Consider the following 19,573-nt stretch of genomic DNA (forward strand, 5'->3'; position numbering starts at 1 on the left):
AATATATCAGGAGCAGTTGGTGTGTGATTTGCAGAAAGGGTTTGCATCCTTCAAAAATAGTGTTTTAGGCAACATTTAGGTGATTTTAATGTTTTCTGAATTTCAATAAACTTGAGCTTTCAAGGATTTCTGTTTCAGTATATTAATTTTTGCTGTAGTCTGCATCAAACTTTTGATATAGATGTACACAATGACACACACACACACACACACACACACACACACACACACACACACACACACACACACACACACACACACACACACACATGCACATATACAACACACAAACAGATATGTATACACACACGGGTTCCTATTACCTGATCGAATGTTTAGGTTAGCAATACCTAAACATCTATCTGATAATAGCAAAAGCAAAAAACTGTGAATGGCCGATTTAACACAGGGAAAGAATTCCCTAGGCCGTTATGCAGATTTTGCTCCTTTCCCCATTGTAGAGTGATCTTCGAGTTGGTATATTTAATTAGGGCGATAGTGAGGAGCACAGCTTCCCACTTAATTTTGGTTAAAATTTTTTTTTTTGGGGCCGAGGGAATTCATTCAGTCGTTCACTGTTTTGATTTTTCGATATTACCAGATCGACGTTTAGTTATTTGCTAACCTAAATGTTTGATCAGGTAATACAGACACTACACGCACATATGGGAGCACTGTGTTTTGTCAAAACTAACTTTGGTAGGCACATCTGTTTAGTCGACAGCCTTTGGTCAGTTAAACAGATGGTCGACAGATGTGTGAGGTCAAACAATTCCTGAGGATGGAAAATATGCCATTTTCCCAAAACTCCATATAAAATCATCAGTGTGTATGACGAGAACAGTCCTTCAGTGTGTGTGTGTGTGTGTGTGTGGGGGGGGGGGGGTTCTGAGCCTCTCTTTTATTTTAATTTTTCATGCACAAAGGTTGTTGCTCAGAAGATGTGTAGTAGAGTGTTAAATATATGTAACCCTACACTACATGTAAGCTATATATATATATATCTATATATATATATATATATATATAGATGTATATTCATATATTCAGATTTTCATAGCAAACCTATATATATATATATATTTATATATATATATATATATATATATATATATATATATAGAGAGAGAGAGAGAGAGGGATATGTGGATGAAGAGTAAATTGTTGTGATGTTTCATTGGGTCTATATCAGTTCACCGAAATGGCTGAAGTTCGAACACCATATGTTCAAACTTCTAACCACAAGGTACAAAAACATCGAAGTCTTAGAGCAGCGATTTTTTTCTCAGGGAAAAAAAATCACAGTTCCAAGAAACACACACACACACAACACAAGTATACCAAAAAACAGCAATCCACACACACACACTTAAAATCGTACATCTAACCCTACACTAAACTGTACATACATTACTATCTATCCACTTACCTTAACCCAAACCCGTAACCCTAAGGTCCATCACTATAGCTCACTCACCTGACCCGCGCCCTAACCCTAACTCACCTATCCCGCCATAACCCTAAAGTCTGTCACTATTGCACACCCACCTCACCTGCACCCTAACCCTAACTCACCTAACCTGCGCCCTAACCCTAACGTCCTCACAATCACACACTTACCTGAACCCGACCCATAACTTTCCACCACAGTCCTGATAATTGCGAAGCCACAGAAACGGCCTACCAAATTCTTTCCCCTGGGAAAGAATTCAGTGTTTCTGTGGCTTCATGATAATCAGTGTTTGGCCTTCACAGTTCAAACATCTGGTGTTCGATCGTCAGCCATTTCGACGGACTGATATAGACCCTTTTCATTGACATGAGTTTATTCAAATCAATTTGGCTATCACATTTAGTCACCCATTAAATTTTGTTTGAATGTAGCTTTGCAGGGCCAGTGGCAGAGCCCTCTTTTCTTTTGTAATGAACTGAATGATGGCTCAAGTGGTTGTCGGCCTCCAGGGAGGTGAATGTTGATTTTTTTAATATATTTATTGCTGAGGACAGATCGAGGTTTATAAAAGGTTTTGGATATATAAAAGGATGGAGTCCAACTAACAGATGAATGGAAGCATTTTCTTAAGTGACTACAATTAGGGAAATTACTTATGAATGGAAATGAAATATAAGCAAAAGACTGAGAAACTTTCTGTAGTAGAAGGTGGAGAAAACATTGAAGAACATTTTCATTCATGGTGGTCGATTTCAGAGTTTTTAGCAGAAGGCATGTGGGTATCATTACATGTGGACATAATACTTCCATTGTTTAAAAGAGGTTGATCATTCAGAGAAAATTATCATTAGTGGTCTATGGTCTATATTTTTGGAATGGTATGTAACTGACAATGTATACATGCAAATATTGGAATGTACTAATACATTTGCATTTTGAACTGTGGTGGTGGTGCTGCAGTAGCGTTGTCTCCTCACAGTAAGACTTTGTCCTGTGTCGATTCTCAGCTAGAGCATCTTCTGTGTGGAGACTTGCATGAATGGGTGTACCTTTGTTGAAGGTTGTGCACCAGAGCTGGCAACTCAGCACATAAAAATCTACTGCCAATCATTAGTGGACCAGAGTTCTGCTGTGGCGACCCCTAACTGGGAAAAGCTGAAAGACAAAAACAACAACTAATACAGAGGATGCTGAATTGATAACTGAACTTCATTTTAGCTCTCTTACCTCAATACAATTCCTGACAGGAATTTTACAAAATAATATTTAATTTGAAGAAACTTTTATTACTAACCTATTTCTAATAACTCTGAGCATCTATAAGAAAAAATTTATTGTCAGAACTTGAATAATTCCTGTCAAATTAATTACTGGAAAATTAGCACCAATATCAGCTTTACAGCATGAGTCATCTAAGGAATACAGCACAAGACTCTTCTCTCAAAAATGACCTGCAGTCTCCCATTACAAATATACAGGAACTTACAATACAAATCGACAAGATGGACAATAAAATAGATACTTTAAAAAAAAAAAGTGTTCACAACAACTGGAACAGCTTCAAGAAATGTTTACACAGCAGAAAAGACAGATATCACTTATTGAAAAGTCATTAGGTGACATTGACACTAGAGTCCAAATAAAAGAACAACAAACTGAATTCTTACTTCAACAGAACACATATTTACTAGAAAAGCTTGATGATATGGAAAATGGAACAAGAAGAAGTAATATTAGAATATATGGTCTACCAGAAAAATCTGAAGGGGACAATATGATAAACTTTCTTACCACCTGGATACCAGATGTAACAAAAATACCTGAAGCATTTTCATATGGTATAGAATGGGCGCATAGATCACTAGCAGCGTCTGGAAATGCTTCTTCTCTGGGTAAAAACAAGCCGAGATCTATAATTGTGAGACTTTTTTCTACACAAGATAAAGATCTTATATTAAGAAATGCTTGGGCAAATTCTCCCATCAAATACAATGATTCATTAATAAGATTTGACAATGATTATTCTAGAAAGGTGGTTTCAAAAAGAAAATAATTTCAGTAACAACTTACACATTTGATGTTAGGCTGACTTTTGATTTAGCTTTTAGTTATGGTTATGTATCATATACATATATTTTTAATAACATATTTTTAAAAACAAATTATGAAGATAAAACATAGATGTCAATTGTAGCATGTTTTACGTGTTCAATGGAAGTCACACTTTTTTCATTATAGTTCTCATATAGTTTAAAAAAATTTTTAATATGTGAGCTGGTTGTCTGCATTATGTTTTTAAACAGGTTGCAGTATGTGATAGTAAAGGCACTTTTATGTGTTATCACAATAAGCAACTTTGTTAAACTCCAGGAAGTTGGTTTATGTCATTTCCTGGTTTTAGGATATTTATGCAGTGTCTTTTACTTGCAGATTACTTTTTTACCTCTGATGAAGCTGCATATAACTGTGGCGAAAACGCTGTTTTCTGTTAATAAAATTGCGTTAAGGATTTACCTGTGGAGCTGTTTTTTTCGACAAGGGGCCTCTGATTTTGTTTACTTTTGGTTTTCATTTAATTGTTTTTCGAGAAAATAATTTCTACCAATAATAAAAACCTTGAAGAAAAGTAACTGAAAGTCCATCTTTTATTCCCAGCAAGACTGAGAGTTTTTCTACCAAATGGAATAAAAATCTTTGAAACAGTAGATTCAGCAATAAAATACCTTACCAACAATATCCTAACACATGAAGAATCTATGGACTGGACAATAAGTACACTGAAAAGAAATGCTGAAGTAAATAATTGGAAAACTGTTGAGCAAAAGAAAAAAAAAACTAAAGGACAAATAATCTTACATATGTTATATTATGTAAAAATCTAAATAATAATACTAACAACAAAAGAAAAGTTCTTACTGTCTTCAAGTTACACCGAAACAGGTACTGTTTTCAATTATACTTTAAATGTCAAAATTAGCATAAATGTAAATACATTTATCTCAAATCACATCAATATACTAAGCATAATTTAAACATTACTCTATTTTTCATTATTATCCATCTATTATTTGCATATTCTTAATCAGCGTAATCAATGCATAATAATGTTCCCAAATAGTTATTTATTTATTTATTTATTTATTTATTTATTTATTTTCTCTCCTTGTGTTTTGTTGTTTTTATTTTTTCTCTTCTTTTTATAAAATCTTCATTAACTTATAATACTTTAATCAGTATATGGTTATATTGCTTAATAGGTATAGTAATGACTGCTATATAACTTATTATCAGCTACATCCCTGACAGCATTACTTTTTATAAATTAAAAGTGTCCCTGTTTGGATAAACGCTAATGCTGGGCGGAAATGTGTTGCTTTTGAAATGAAGTATTTCAGTTAGGATGTATCATAAGACTACTTTAAATAATCTTAAAAGATGTTCTGCCTTTGACCCATATGCACATACTGATATAGTCCAATGAAAAAATATGTTTTAAGTGATATTTTGAGGCTATAAGTCAGGTGTGTTGTGACTCCGGACATCCGGAGTTGAAAGATGCTTGTGACTATCTTAGATATCCTGTTGTCTTTTCTTTTGTAGAGAAATAAGGCAAAGCATGTTTAAAATGCAAATTTTGATAGTTGTGAACATTACTCCACAAACTAGAGTGCTCTCATGCACACTACATGAGTTTGTCACCAAGTAAGAGAACGGAAAAGAAAAAAAGAAAAAACACATACCTTTTCCCGCTTGGTTCTCGAGACAATTTAACAGCCACAAACATCACTAGAAACTTGAGTTACTTATTGCTTGTCGCATTTACTTGTGTACGCCATCCCCTGACTCTTTCTAATTGATGCCTAGTCAGGAAATAAGCTAGGTTTACATTTAAAGATACAGAAACCTAAATTCCTTCTAAGGAAACGTAAATAATATGAGGTTCATATAAATATACACAGATATATATTTTTTGAAGCACTTTCAGCTTATGGCTACTGATGTCTTCTAGCACCTTGATAGATAAGGACATATATCTGCTTGTCTTTCTGTCAGTTTAGATTTCCAGACATTTTAGCTATCCCTTACTATGTTTTATACAGCAGAGTTTAAAGAGCAGAAATTAATCCTCAGCGAATAAAATCACTGTTGTTTTATAAATTCTCTAAAGAAACTAGTAAATGTCAAGCAATTGACTTGTTTATTTTAAGGAAAATTGCCATTTCCCACACTGGTGCTCCTATAAAATACTACTAATGTCCTGCTACCAAAATATGCCCTCAAGTGGACAAATGGGATGCAACAAGAAGGTTAAATGTACATTTAGCAAATCAAACATTTAAATAACAGTATAATATACTAGATAGAGAAAATAAAAGCAATAATTATATAAACAACTATAATAAGTAACATAACAACAGTGGATTTAACCCAATGTGTCAATTATACAATATTTATATCCCATATAGCTTTGAACCTTGTTGAAGCATCTGTGTCCTACACACATATTGTATTAAATCTAATTTGAGTAGAAGAGGGAGAGGCTTAGCCCCTACCCTAATTTATTACTAAGTTACCATGCATTATGAACATACATTTTGGCAGGTACTCAACGAGCTATCCATCCTTAGATGGCTCATGCTGTTCCCATTTGCTCATCTGAATAATGACTGTGGCTGTACTCTTCTTATTATATTACCTGGCTGTGGCTTCACCCTTCTTATAATATTACCTGGCTTTTTACATTATCAAGAATGACACAATACTAGTGTATGCAGGTATATCATGTTACTGTTAGTATAAACAAAAATGCTTGACAATGCAACCGTAATTCTTAAACCTCTCTGCAGACAAATGTATTGTCTAGCAGTTGAGAACCTGATTGTTCCTAATCCGCAGACTTGTATTTTCATGTTCCAATATGACTACATGAAAAGGCACCAATATTAGTCTGCAAGTCTAGTAAGCAGTAAATTCACTGGGGATTAATTAGAGGGGACACATATTATAGCTAAAGCACTTGACATTTGATAAATGTATCCTCTCAATGATGCATTCTATCTAGTCATTAACTGTAAAACAACTTTTCTGAGAAATATTGTGTAATGCCAGTTAATTATTTGAATTAAATATTTCTATATACAGTCATAAAGCAATTACCAGGATAAATAATACTCTTGCAGTGCATGGATCACCATAGCTATCCTCTGATGTTAGAGGAAAAACAAGCTTCTTAAACACCTTTTTGATGTAATAAAGTGTTACCCCATAGTTTAAATTCATTTTGTCTATTTATTGAAAAATGGGTTAGGAATTTTAACCTGTAACATTTTCATACATAATAGTTTAAATCTTAGCAGCTTCCATTATTTTTATATGTTCTCCAGTATACTTTTTAAATACTATAATGAGAAGCTCCGGATGTTTAATGCTAAACTTTTATTCAGTCATAAGATTAAATTACTGGTGTTAAGTTAGTCAAAATTATATATCCAGCACTTATTGTCAGCAGATAAACTCAATGGTTAAGTGTCAGTCCAAGCTGTAAGAGTTAATATGTGATATACATAGATGTTTGCTTTAAAAATGTGGTCAAGTGCACTGTAGTTTTACCTCTGTACTGTGTCAATTTTGATTATACAAAGTCCCTCTGAAAGTTGATAGAAGTGTTAACAACAAAACACTCAATCAAGTAACAACATTATAAGTAGTCTCTTGGATAAGGGAGATGTCTAAATTTTGATATTGCTGTCTCTAGCCATGGGAATTGTCTTTGAAAAGCTGAAAAATGCAATCAGAGGAACATATTTAATGTCTACTAAAGAAATATTAATATACTTGTACATAGTATTGCCTTTCAGTTTATGTTAAACATGAAATATGATGTGGTTTCAGAACTATTCATGTTTTTATTCCAATATGACTTTGCAAATATTAATTTAAACACTGGTTTCAGACTTGAGTAGTCTAAAACAATTGCACAATAATGGTATTGTATTATATAATAATGTCAGTAAATAGTTTTCAACAGCTGTATGAAATATACAGTTATAGATTTTAACATGATGTTTATTAATACCCTAAATTATTTTGAAATGATACTATCTTAATATAAATATTTGTACCTTTTTGAAACCTGATTAGAAATAAGTATTACTGAATTATAATAAGATGAGTAAAAAATATATGTATATATTTTAGCTGATTAGATTATCTTAATATATTATTCAATTAACTTTATTTAAAAACTAAGAGGATAAGATAAACTGATCCAAATATTATTTGTGAGGGTAGAAAGTATGTTTGATTAGATTCACTAACCAAACAAAGAGGTATATTACCTCATAGCGATAGGGAATGGTTTTTAAGGTTAAGAATTACAAGTTTGGAAGTTCTTTGTTTTTTTTTTTTTATTCTATCACTTTGGTGTCACTTAGAAACATGCAAAAACCACACAAGAAAAACTTTTTGAATTCTGTATCCAAGATGGAACTAAGAATAAACAATATTTACATAAACTCAGACATAAAACAAACTCAAAACTAGGAAATGAAATGTTTATCCATAAATGTTAATGGTCTAAATAATAGTAATAAAAGGAGAAGCCTATTCAAGTACATAAACTTACATAAACCACAAATAGTCTTTTTACAAGAGACACACTTATTAGATAGAGATATAAACAACTTAAATATTAATAATTACACCGTACTAATAAACTCTCAATATAAAACAAAAAAAAGAGGAGTAGCTATGCTACTTTGCAACTCAACTATAACACCTAAAATAATTACTACTCATCAAGATACATCAGGTATGTTTTGTCTAACTTTAATAGAGTTAAATAAGAGAATCTATACATTAGTAAATCTATATTGGATCCCAGGACTAGGATTAAAAACAGTTAAACAGCATTTTGAAGAGATAATTCATTTAACTAAGGGTAGCCTGATATTGGCAGGAGACTTCAACTGTATAATGAATGAAAAAGATACAGATTCTAAGTCCAAAAGAAGAAAACAACCCATCTCTAAAGTACTATTAAAATTTATAGATACATTGTATTTAAACAATATAAATGAATTTGCAGAACCAGACTCACTAATCTTCATATTTTATTCTCATAGATATAAAACTAACTCTAGAATTGATAGAATATATGTTACCAATGACCTAATAACAAAAAGTCAAAATTATAAATTGTCCCTTATCTGATCATAATGCCATAGTCTTTGAGATAGAGCTTACACCATTTTATTCAAATCCCATTACTAGGATACCTTCCTATATCACAAAATTGACAGATTTCAAATAATTTTATGAAGAAACAATCAAAAACTTTCTAGAAATAAATTACACAGAAGATATTTCAGAAATATATGTCTGGGATTCATTAAAAACAGTTACATGTGGGAAGATATTACCCTGGTACATAAATAAAAGGAAGTTATGGAATAAAGATATGCTAGACTTACAAAACAAAGCAGATACATTGAAACTGGAAATACAAAAGGGTAATGCTATTCAAGTTCAAGAATGTACACAAATCAATAAGAAGTATACAGAGTTGCTACATCATAAGATTGTGATTAACTTAGAAAAGATAAAAATAAACTCGTACTCTACTAATTCAGGACACCTGAGATACTTAACTAATAGAACAAAAAAAAATAATTAAATCTAAGCAAATAAAAGAAATATTTATTCCTAATACTAACAAAAGAGTTACGGAACTAAATGATATTTTAGAAGCATTCTGACTCCAATTTAACATTGATAATTCCATAAATACTCAAGATACACCTACTAAGGATATAAAAAAATACTTAGAAAATAATATTCATATTAAATTAACACAAGAACAAATAGACATTATAAGAAAACCAATCAATATGACAGAATTAAAATCACAAATTAAAAAGCTCAAGACAAATAAAGCACCTGGCCCAGACAATATGCTACCAGAAATGTATAAATTAATACCCAATCAAGCCATATCCTTATTATTAAAAGTAGATGATATAGCCAATAAAGATTTGAATATACCACCCTCTTGGAAATATTCATTGATATCCCCAATTATCAAACCAGATAAAGATGAAAAGCAGTGTTCCTCAAATAGGCCAATATCATTACTCAATATAGACTATAAGATGTTTATGGCTATATATGCAGATAGGATCAAACATTTTCTTCCTTTCTTAATTCGCAAAGATCAAACAGGTTTTATTAAAGGAAGAAATACTCCAGATAATATTAAAAGAATACTAACATTAATAGATTATAGCAAACATAAAGTCCTAGATTTAAATGTAATCTCATTAGATATTAATAAAGCTTTTGATTCGGTTAACTGGAACTTTCTTTCACTAGTTTTAAAAGAATATAACTTTCCTTCTAATTTTAATAATCATATCCAAATACTATATGAAAAATCTACTGCATATGTTAAACTGGTATCACATAGATCAGGCCCTATAACAATCAAAAAGGGAACTAAACAAGGTTGCATTTTATCACCATTGTTATTTGCATTACTCATAGAACCCTTTGCAAATCAAATCAGATTAAACATTAACATAAAGGGCATTTGTATTAATAAAATGTTAAACCTTAAAATCCAACTCTTTGCTGATGACATACTATTAACTCTCTCAGATGCAAATGAGTCCTTGAATGCTCTATTTAACTCCATTAATAAATTTCAAAATATTTCAGGCTTAAAATTTAATGAAAACAAAACTAAAATTATGCCCTGTAATTGTAAAAAAAAAAATAATATCAACAAAAGATTTTTCAAATATATATTAACAGAAAGTAAATTATTATATCTGGGAATAAATCTACTCAATGAATTAACAGATTCTCTAATATTTAACTATAATAAAATACTAGACAAAATAGAACAAACAATTGGTTACTGGAATAAATATATCTTTTCAACAGCAGACAGATTATAGCTTATTAAAATAATAATATTTCCCAAAATATTATACTTAATACAAAATTTTTCATTGCCACCTCCCAAATATATTATTCAAAGATACAATAATCTAATTTTAAATTTTCTATGGTTTCCAAATAAACCCCGTATAGCCTTAAATAAGCATTTGCCAGATTGGGAAGATGGTGGAATTAATTTACCCGATATTGATTTATATATTACCTCATCTGTTATTAAAAACATAACACTATGGTTAAATAATTCATACACACCTATATGAAAACAAGCCCATGAGCAGATTTACATAGAAATTATAATCACATACAAGACAACTTAACAGTAATACAATCACCCCTTATATGGATGTTAAAAGATTATTTTTTAGGGAAAAGGAATAATATTAATAAATTGCCATCAAACTATATAAACTCTACACTTTCAGTGTTCAAAACATATACAAACAAAATACTAAATATTAATTCTTGGATTTTTCTTATTTTTCCTATAGCTTTTACACCAAATATTCTAGATACATTCCAAATATCTAAAATAAATATACTTAAAGAAGAAACATTACTCTTTTGGCATCAACTTATAGAAAAAGGGAAAATTCTAACAAAGGAACAGATAATTTATAATTATAATATAAATAAAGGCAATTGGTTGTTTTTACAAAATCTAAGGCATTTTCTTATAAATAAAATAGAACAAATGCAACCTTCAGTTAGACGTGAAGCTCCAAAACTCATTGAATACCTTATTCTTATCACAAAACAGCCTTATCAGGCTACATGTTATTTGTCTAATATCTATAAAATTGTTAAAAAAACAAAAAAACTATCATGAAAAATCATACTGGGATTATTATACTTTAATAAACAACCATCCTCCAATTGAAGAAGAAAAAAGTAATATTCTAAAATCTTCCAAATTTTCTACATTATCAAAATACTAGCAATTATTCACTTGGAGATATCTACACAGACGTTTCTGTACACCACATAGGTTAGCCAAAATGTATTCTATTGAAGATCAATTTTGGAGATGCCATACCAAGTTAAAAGCAGATTGGCAGCATGTTTTTTATGAATGTATATGTCTCAGTGTGTACTGGAAATCCATTAACTATTTTTTTCAGACTGTTTATAATGATAATTTTCAATTAACAAAGTCTTTAATTTTGTTCAACTCTCCTATTCCAAACTGTGTACCAAAAAAAGACACTAAAATCCTATGGTCACTATTGGCAATTTCACGTAAAATCATAACTATACACTGGAAAAATGAGGCTTCACCTACGTTCAAGGAATTTGACACTTTAACAACAGCAGTTGCTCACATGGAAATATTAGCAGTGAAGAACAGAACTAAAAGATCTACTTCTTACTATTACTCTTGGATGAAAGTACTGGAAATACTCGAAAAGATCAAAGAAAATATATCATCTTATGTTTCTAACTTTATATAATATAGAATTTCAATGTTATTTGCATAGACACCAATGTAAATAGTTATATAATGGTTTGAAGTTAGTAATGTTTTAGAATTGTAAATATGTTATTTATCTTTATTTCATGTAATGTTTAAGACATCTTATTCGAAATAATAAAAAAAATTTAGTAAAAAAACAACTAATACATTTGCATTTTACTGTCTATTGTATGTTGTCTGCCTTCAACATATAATGGCACAGCATGTAACTACTCTTCTATTACTTAATAAACACTGTGAACACAAAGATAGCAAAATAGTGCAATAGCCACAATAAAGGCAAAAGAATCGTTCTTAGCGCTTTCATCCACTTTTATTACCAACGTAAACTTCTTCAGAAAAGACATGAGCCCTCCCCAACTCATGCCTTTTAAAACAAGATACAGGAAATGATATCATAATCAAATTAATTCAGCCATAGTTAATTATTCAATCAATGACCGATATTTTTTTAAAAATACTGCAACTTATTTTTCATAAGACATTGACGTAATAAATGCAACAAAAATGTGTACCTTACATCAAAAAACTTTGTCGATGCTGTTATAATTTAGTTCTTAACTACAATACAGCATCACTTTAGGACAAATGTTTTAACATAAAAAATGTATACATACATATGCACACACATGTGTACACATATACATGTGCACCCCCCCCCACACACACACACACACACACACACACACATGCACACACACACACATGTGCACACCTGCGTGTACACACACACACACACACACACACACACACACACACACACACACACACACACACACGCACACACACACACACACACAAGTGTGCATACACATGAACAAAAAATGCACGTGTTGCACATACCCATGTCATCTGAATTGTAAATGAACTACCATACTAAAATGAAACTTTTCAATTACTCTTCTAAAAAATGCACAATAAACTTGTCTTGATATACTTAGTGTGGCATTGAACTAATCATTACCATAATATAAAAATTGTGCAATCTGTAGTTATATTTACTTCTACTTAAAATCATAAACCACTCTATCTATGTATGTGTATATAAAATTAAACACATACATACTATTAAACTCACATATATTTTTATATTTTTATAAAAAATTGTGTTACTCGTCTAAAATTTAATATACAACACTTTGAATATATAAAATTTCCTACAATAGTGACCTAACAAAAAATGATTTTTATGACTTTGACTATAGATGTTTAACTATAATGTTTCTTACTACTTATCTAAAAAAGTCCACAACACATTATCTATTAACCAAAAAGCATTTGATGTTAATAACCTCATTCAAACCTGGTGGTAGATCTGCCCCTAGGATTAATTGCCATAATGTTTCCTTTTGTTCTAATTTATTATTATTAAAAAATTGACCCTTTTCCACATAATCCAAAACAAAAATTCAAACTTTTCCATAATGACCAGGGCATGTCTTGCTAAATTATGTTTATCCTTATTTTTAATGGCCAATCGTGCTCATATATCCCACGTTTCAAAACTCTGATGGTTTTACCCACATCTGCTTCACATGATGTGCACGAGATAAACCACATAATCACTGTGGCAATTAAAATATTTTAAGTGCCCAAAAGTCCTTCTTATGTGTCGAAGTAAAAATGAGGTGAAACAAAAAGGTACATTGTCTACATTGTCCTTACACTTAAGGTACCTTTTTCTACTGATATACCTAACACTATTTTGTGCCCTCGAATCTGTAGTTTCAAGAATCTGCTTTATATTGGTAACTGTTTTATATGTGAACCTTAGTTTAACTCCCAAAATGTCCACCAATTCCCTATTACCCAAAATGATTCTCCAATTCCTTTCAATTATGTTTTTAATACACCAGATTTCATTGGTTATTGGTAATGGAAATGCAGTATAGAAATCACTTGGGTTCTCTCTATGAATGTCAACTGAACCTCCCGGAGGTCCTACTAAGTTATCATTAGACGTCAAAATGGGCCTTGCTACACTACCCCTTAATTTGATGACCTCATACTCAAGTTTTTTTTACCCAATTGTTCTTCTAACCTCTTTGAACAAACTTCCTTCTCAGTGTAATCAGTTCTTCCTGGTAAATACTATAATCTGAGGTCAACCTACTTAACTGGATCATCTGACCTTTAATAACACTTTTTTTCATGTGTTGCGGGTGGAGACTATCCTTATGTAAATATTGATTGGCAAAGCAAGATTTCCTATAAATCCTGCTTTGAATTGTTACAATAATTGGATCAATTTTTAAATTTAAATCCAAAAAATTGATGTCTCTACCATACTCGCTCGACTTAAAATATAAAAAATTCGTAGTGTTATTCAAATCATTTGTCATGTTATCAAACTCACATTTCTCACCATCCCAGATGAAAAACAGATCATCTATGTATCTGATATATAATTTCACCTTATTGAAACTAGGGTGACTCTTTAAACACCTTTGCTCCCAGTTGGCCATAACTATATTCGCAAAGGCTGGTGCCACCCTAGCCCCCATAGCTACCCATAACACCTTATTGAAGGAGAAAAAATTGTTATCAAGTACAATTTCCATTAATGAACATAAAGTGTTAACTCACCTCCTAAATCTGTATTGTGTACCAGATAATCCCTCATAAACTCAACACCTTCTTCCTGATTGATAGAAGTATAGAGACTACGTACATCCAGAGTGGCAAAATTCACTTCTTTCCATGTAATATCTGTTCTACCTATAATTTCCAACAGATGCCATGAATCTCTAAGAAAAAATTCCACCCTCTGTGCTATAGGATTTAAAATACTATCCAGCCAAATGGAGATATTTTCAGTTTTGGAATATCTGGCCGATACAATCGGCCTAAAAGTTAAATTTTCAAGATTAATTTGTAACTTTGGTATTACAAAAAAGTTAGCCATCCTAGGATGTTCTATTAATAAAAAAATTGTAGTCACGCTTATCTATCTCACCTTTGCAGAACATGTCAAACAATAAAGTATCTATCCTTCTGAAACTAATTTTTATAAGTTCCGAAATAACCTTCCTGTAGTTACCAATATCATTTAACATAGCTGTCACAGCAGTATCATAATCACATGTATTCATGACTGTGATCTTACCACCCTTGTCTACCTTCATTACTCTAACTTCTGGGGTCTGTGCCAGCTGTTTCAAAACTTTGTTCTCTGTCTCGGTCAAGTTATTTTGTTCATTAGTGGCCTCAATCTCCTTAAATTCTGTTTCACAAATTCTTTGAAACACTTGTAGTGTATTAACTAAAGGGAGGTTACAGGTACTTGGTCTACCAGGTAATTTATCTGTTTGTTTGTTGTCATTATTGTCTTTCAAAATGTATTTAAGGTTCAATTTCCGCAAAAATAATCTGAAATCCACTAGTAACCTACCAAGTTCTACCTTATTAGATGGAATAAAGGTGAAAACTTTCATTAGAACATTCTTGATGTCATCAGACAAACAAACATCACTTAAATTGACAACATTTAATGAAAAATCATTGTCCAAACAAGGCAGAATCACCACCTCTTTTTGTTTCTCCCTTTTGCTTTCCCCTTCTGCTGTGTTGAATTGAACCACCTGGTAGTCCTTTTCCATTGTGGTTTCCGCTGGTGAAAATGAACACCAGCCTGCCCATTAGTTTGATTCACCACCTCTGCATAACTAGAATTAGTCACACTCCCTCCATTAGTGGCAACACTGACTGTTTTATTTGCAGAAGTCTGTCCAATAACAGTCTCTACCTCGGGTTGAACTTTTGAACCCAGCTCCGAGTGTAAGGAAGACTCCCCTTTGTCTCTAATTGACCCATCAGTGGTTAGATTTATTGATTTGTGAACTGAGCTTGTACTAGGTTGTGTTCGGACAGTATTGATGATATCCTTTGTATATATGCTTCATTAGTATTATAAGCTCTGATGTCCCTTCTGAGCTTGTTCTGCTTTCTACTAATGATGGTAGCTTGATGCCTATCCGCTTTGGCTTCAATACTATTATACAAAGTCAACAAGTCCGAAAAACAACCAGAACTTTTAATACTGTCATCCAGTTTTTTTATCTCAGTTCTTAATTTCCCAACTTCCGCTTCGTAATGTTTTACCAAGATTCTCATCATGGCTATACCAGTGTCGTTATATAATTTAATTAAAGTGTTGCACAAGTCGTCCCCTGGAACGACACAGTTAGGAAATTTTGCTGTCCTCAAACCCTGCGGAACAACATTACATTGTATACACTCTGTCAAATATTGTATTTCAGGACAGAGTATAACGTGCCTGAATACAAGTCTCTCTAAATCAAACATCAACTTTTTGCAAGAATTTAGATCAACGTTGTACTCACTTGGTGTTTGGCACAATATACTATCATTTATGTCTTTAAACGGGTTCTTGTTCTCCTTACAGACATAACCCCATACGTTGCTCTCGGACTGAGCATTTACTTCATTGCTTTCATCTACCCGGCTCACAGGAAAAACGTCACAATGTTGTCCTCTAGCAACAGATACTTGCGCCGGACTTTGATGTTTAATAGGATCTCCTGCATTGACCTCCGTTGAACCTTGGGAATTGCTTTTTAAACATCCATACACTATCTTCGTGATAGTGTCAATCAATTTCTGGTCCACATCCCTCGGCTGTGACTGCTCTTCAGCACGATCCTCGCCTAATAAGGGATAGACTCTTCTATTACTTAAGCCAAACTGCATTCTGCTTCTTAGCATATCCTTTTCACCTATTTGAAAATGGTCATATTTCTATAACTGCTTACTTGTTTTAAGCCACCTACGTTTATTGTGATATTTTTTCCTCATAATGTTGTAATTGGCTAATTGGCCTAGGTCATGACAGAAAAGGTTCTACTGACCAGCTCACTAGCCCTGTTAACAGAGGAAATAAGTAAATAAACAAATAAATACATTGTAAATTGCTTTGTAATGACTTACAAGTTTTCCATTCACTTCAAATGTTGCTCAGTGTTTGGAGAATATGTCACTGGTATAGCATTAGAATTTAATTTTATATTTTCTTGACACATACCATAGGCTTATACATAAATCAGTATAGTCACAAAGGAAATAATTGTGTCCCTTTACAGTGTTCAAGTTGATTCTGTGGCTTGCACCCTTTGCTTCTACAGTGTGAATTTATTTTGCTGTTCCTATATTCTGATGAGCCAAAGCACCCAAAATATTAGGAGGATATTTCTTCTTTAAGTTATATAAACTAAACATAATCTTGGATTGCTCATTTTTACATCCCTGTCAGTAACACTTGACTCAGTGGCTTCAGCCAATGCCCTGAATAGACACTGATGTCATAAAGCTCCCTGCTGAGTACATTTGAACCTCAGTGTTGTAAAAGCATAGTTAAACAGTATGTTACAGTCTGCAACTACATTGAATGTAAATTCAGCATCTTATTTATTAGTTTTCTGCATTTCCTGCCAGCAGTGTCTTAAGCCCTATTCCATATAATTAATTTTCAAACTTTGCTTTATCGTCTCTTTTTCCCTAAGTAGTATCAGTGCTCATGTTTATGCTTCTAGTCAATAATATCCAAATTGTTTTGAAAACTCTTTCCCTGGGATTCATGAAGCTTGGAACAAGGACGGTTTAGCCTTGCGCCGAGCGTCCTCCTTACAGATGGTGCAGTAGCACCATATGAATATTTATGAGGGCCTGCTGCCGCACCCTCAATGTGCACAGGAAACATGTGCGAGTGCAGGGGGCATGTTTAAGTGTTCTACGGAGTCTTAAACATGCCTCCACAGTTGCACAACCTAAGCAATTAAGTCAGTGTCCATGGATACTGAAATGTATGCTAAGCATACAAGAGTGTCCACGAACACTGAAATAAAATCAAAGTAGTAAACAAACAAGCGCGTAGTGGAATATTAAGCCCCGTCCCTAGAGCTATCACAATTATATTCCCTGTGTCCCTATTTTACATTTGTATTGCTTCATTATCAAAAGTGTAAGCGAAGCACAGTGTGTTTGTGCGTCGCTGCCCCCTGCTTAGCATAGCTTGCACATCAAAATCATCCAAATAGAAAAACACATGCAGAATCAATGTTAATGTCAATAGTGTAGTGGTTAGAGCATCTGCCTAATGAGCAGGCATTCCTGCTTCTAGTCCCACTATAGCACATATCATTTTCTATGTGGAATGTGTATATAAACATATTTATACATCGTTTTGCTGTATAACCTACATAATAACATGTAAATGTGAACTGGAGTACTGGATGCAATGTTTAACTGATGTAATTCAATCAAAATGGTAGTGTCATAATGAATAAGGCACTAGTAAGCAGGTGTAAGCACAAATAAGCAGTAGTAAACATATTTAAGTACCAGTAAGCAAGTCTAAGTGCATTTGCATCGGTGTAAGCAGTGCCCAGCATAGGAAATGTATATAATTATGTAGATGTATGTGCATGTGTATGTACAGATATATAATAGATATATATATATATATATATATATATATATATATATATATATATATATATATATGTATGAAGAATGAACGTTGTGACAATAAAGCATACAAAAAGAATGAGAAGGGAATCAACAGCAACTCCAGTATTATTTAGTGCTGTCAGGTTATGTCATATCAAGCTGGTCAGTTGTGAGCAAAGCACTGCTACTCACACCACAGGCAGGATACTATCAGTGGGATTAAAATTGTCGATCTCCTAAATCTACTTTACAAACAATCACAGGGTAATCCCTGGTGGGACTACCCAAAAATTCCTAGGATGGTTGGACATCCGACCATTACACAAGAAAGGGCAGGTATGTTCAAGGACTAAATGGTGGCAGAGCCTGATGATACATGGGTTTGAACAACATATGTGTAGGGTCCCTAATGCTGGGGAGAGGGCAGTGTGTGAAGGTGTGTCATGGCTGTGATAGCAACCGGAGAATGGATGTTGTGAGTGTATGGCAAACTCCGGTGGGGTGGAGGAACCATGGGTATGAAATTATGGATCCAGGCATGTCAGGGTTGGATGGCCTGGTTCTAATTGGACTGCCTCATGGAGGTCAGCGAGTTCATTATAAGTATAAATGCATACACACATGCATACATCTATATGTAGAAGTACATTCCCTGTAACACATTCATTCCTTTTGCAGACATAAATAACATGAAAGTACCTCTACAAACCTCAACAGTCGATAGAATAATAGGTTGTGCATAAGAGGGAAGGAACAAATCTGCAAAAATGCAGAAGTGTAAACTTTGTCCGAAGTCAGTGCTGTTCTCAAAAAAATAAAATGTGAGGACTTTCTCACTCATGGAATCATTCCTGTGATCTGCCTGGTACAGCAAAGCCAATCACTAAACCAGTCCTATTTGTAATATAATTTTGCCGAACTCGTACATTATTAGCTCTCATGTGTAACGTGTGCATTACCACATAGTCATAGTTATAAATTTATTGTAGTGTCTTGTTAACGGGAGTAATGATGTAATGAAGTATAGAGTCTAATCTTGAAATAAAGACATGTGGCTCCCAGGTAGGACAACCCAAAAATTGTGAATAGTGTCCTACGGGTCACTCATTTCACCAGTGTTTGTGGACTAAAAGTTTGGGATGTGTGAGGATACGTGGAGTGAATCAACCCATGGGATGGGTCTACAGGAGTAGGGAGTGGCCAATGTGTATTTGTGTGAAAAC

Source organism: Protopterus annectens, chromosome 7.part0 (genome assembly GCF_019279795.1).
Source record: "Protopterus annectens isolate FY-2018-M chromosome 7.part0, PAN1.0, whole genome shotgun sequence".
NCBI classification, from domain to species: domain Eukaryota; kingdom Metazoa; phylum Chordata; order Ceratodontiformes; family Protopteridae; genus Protopterus; species Protopterus annectens.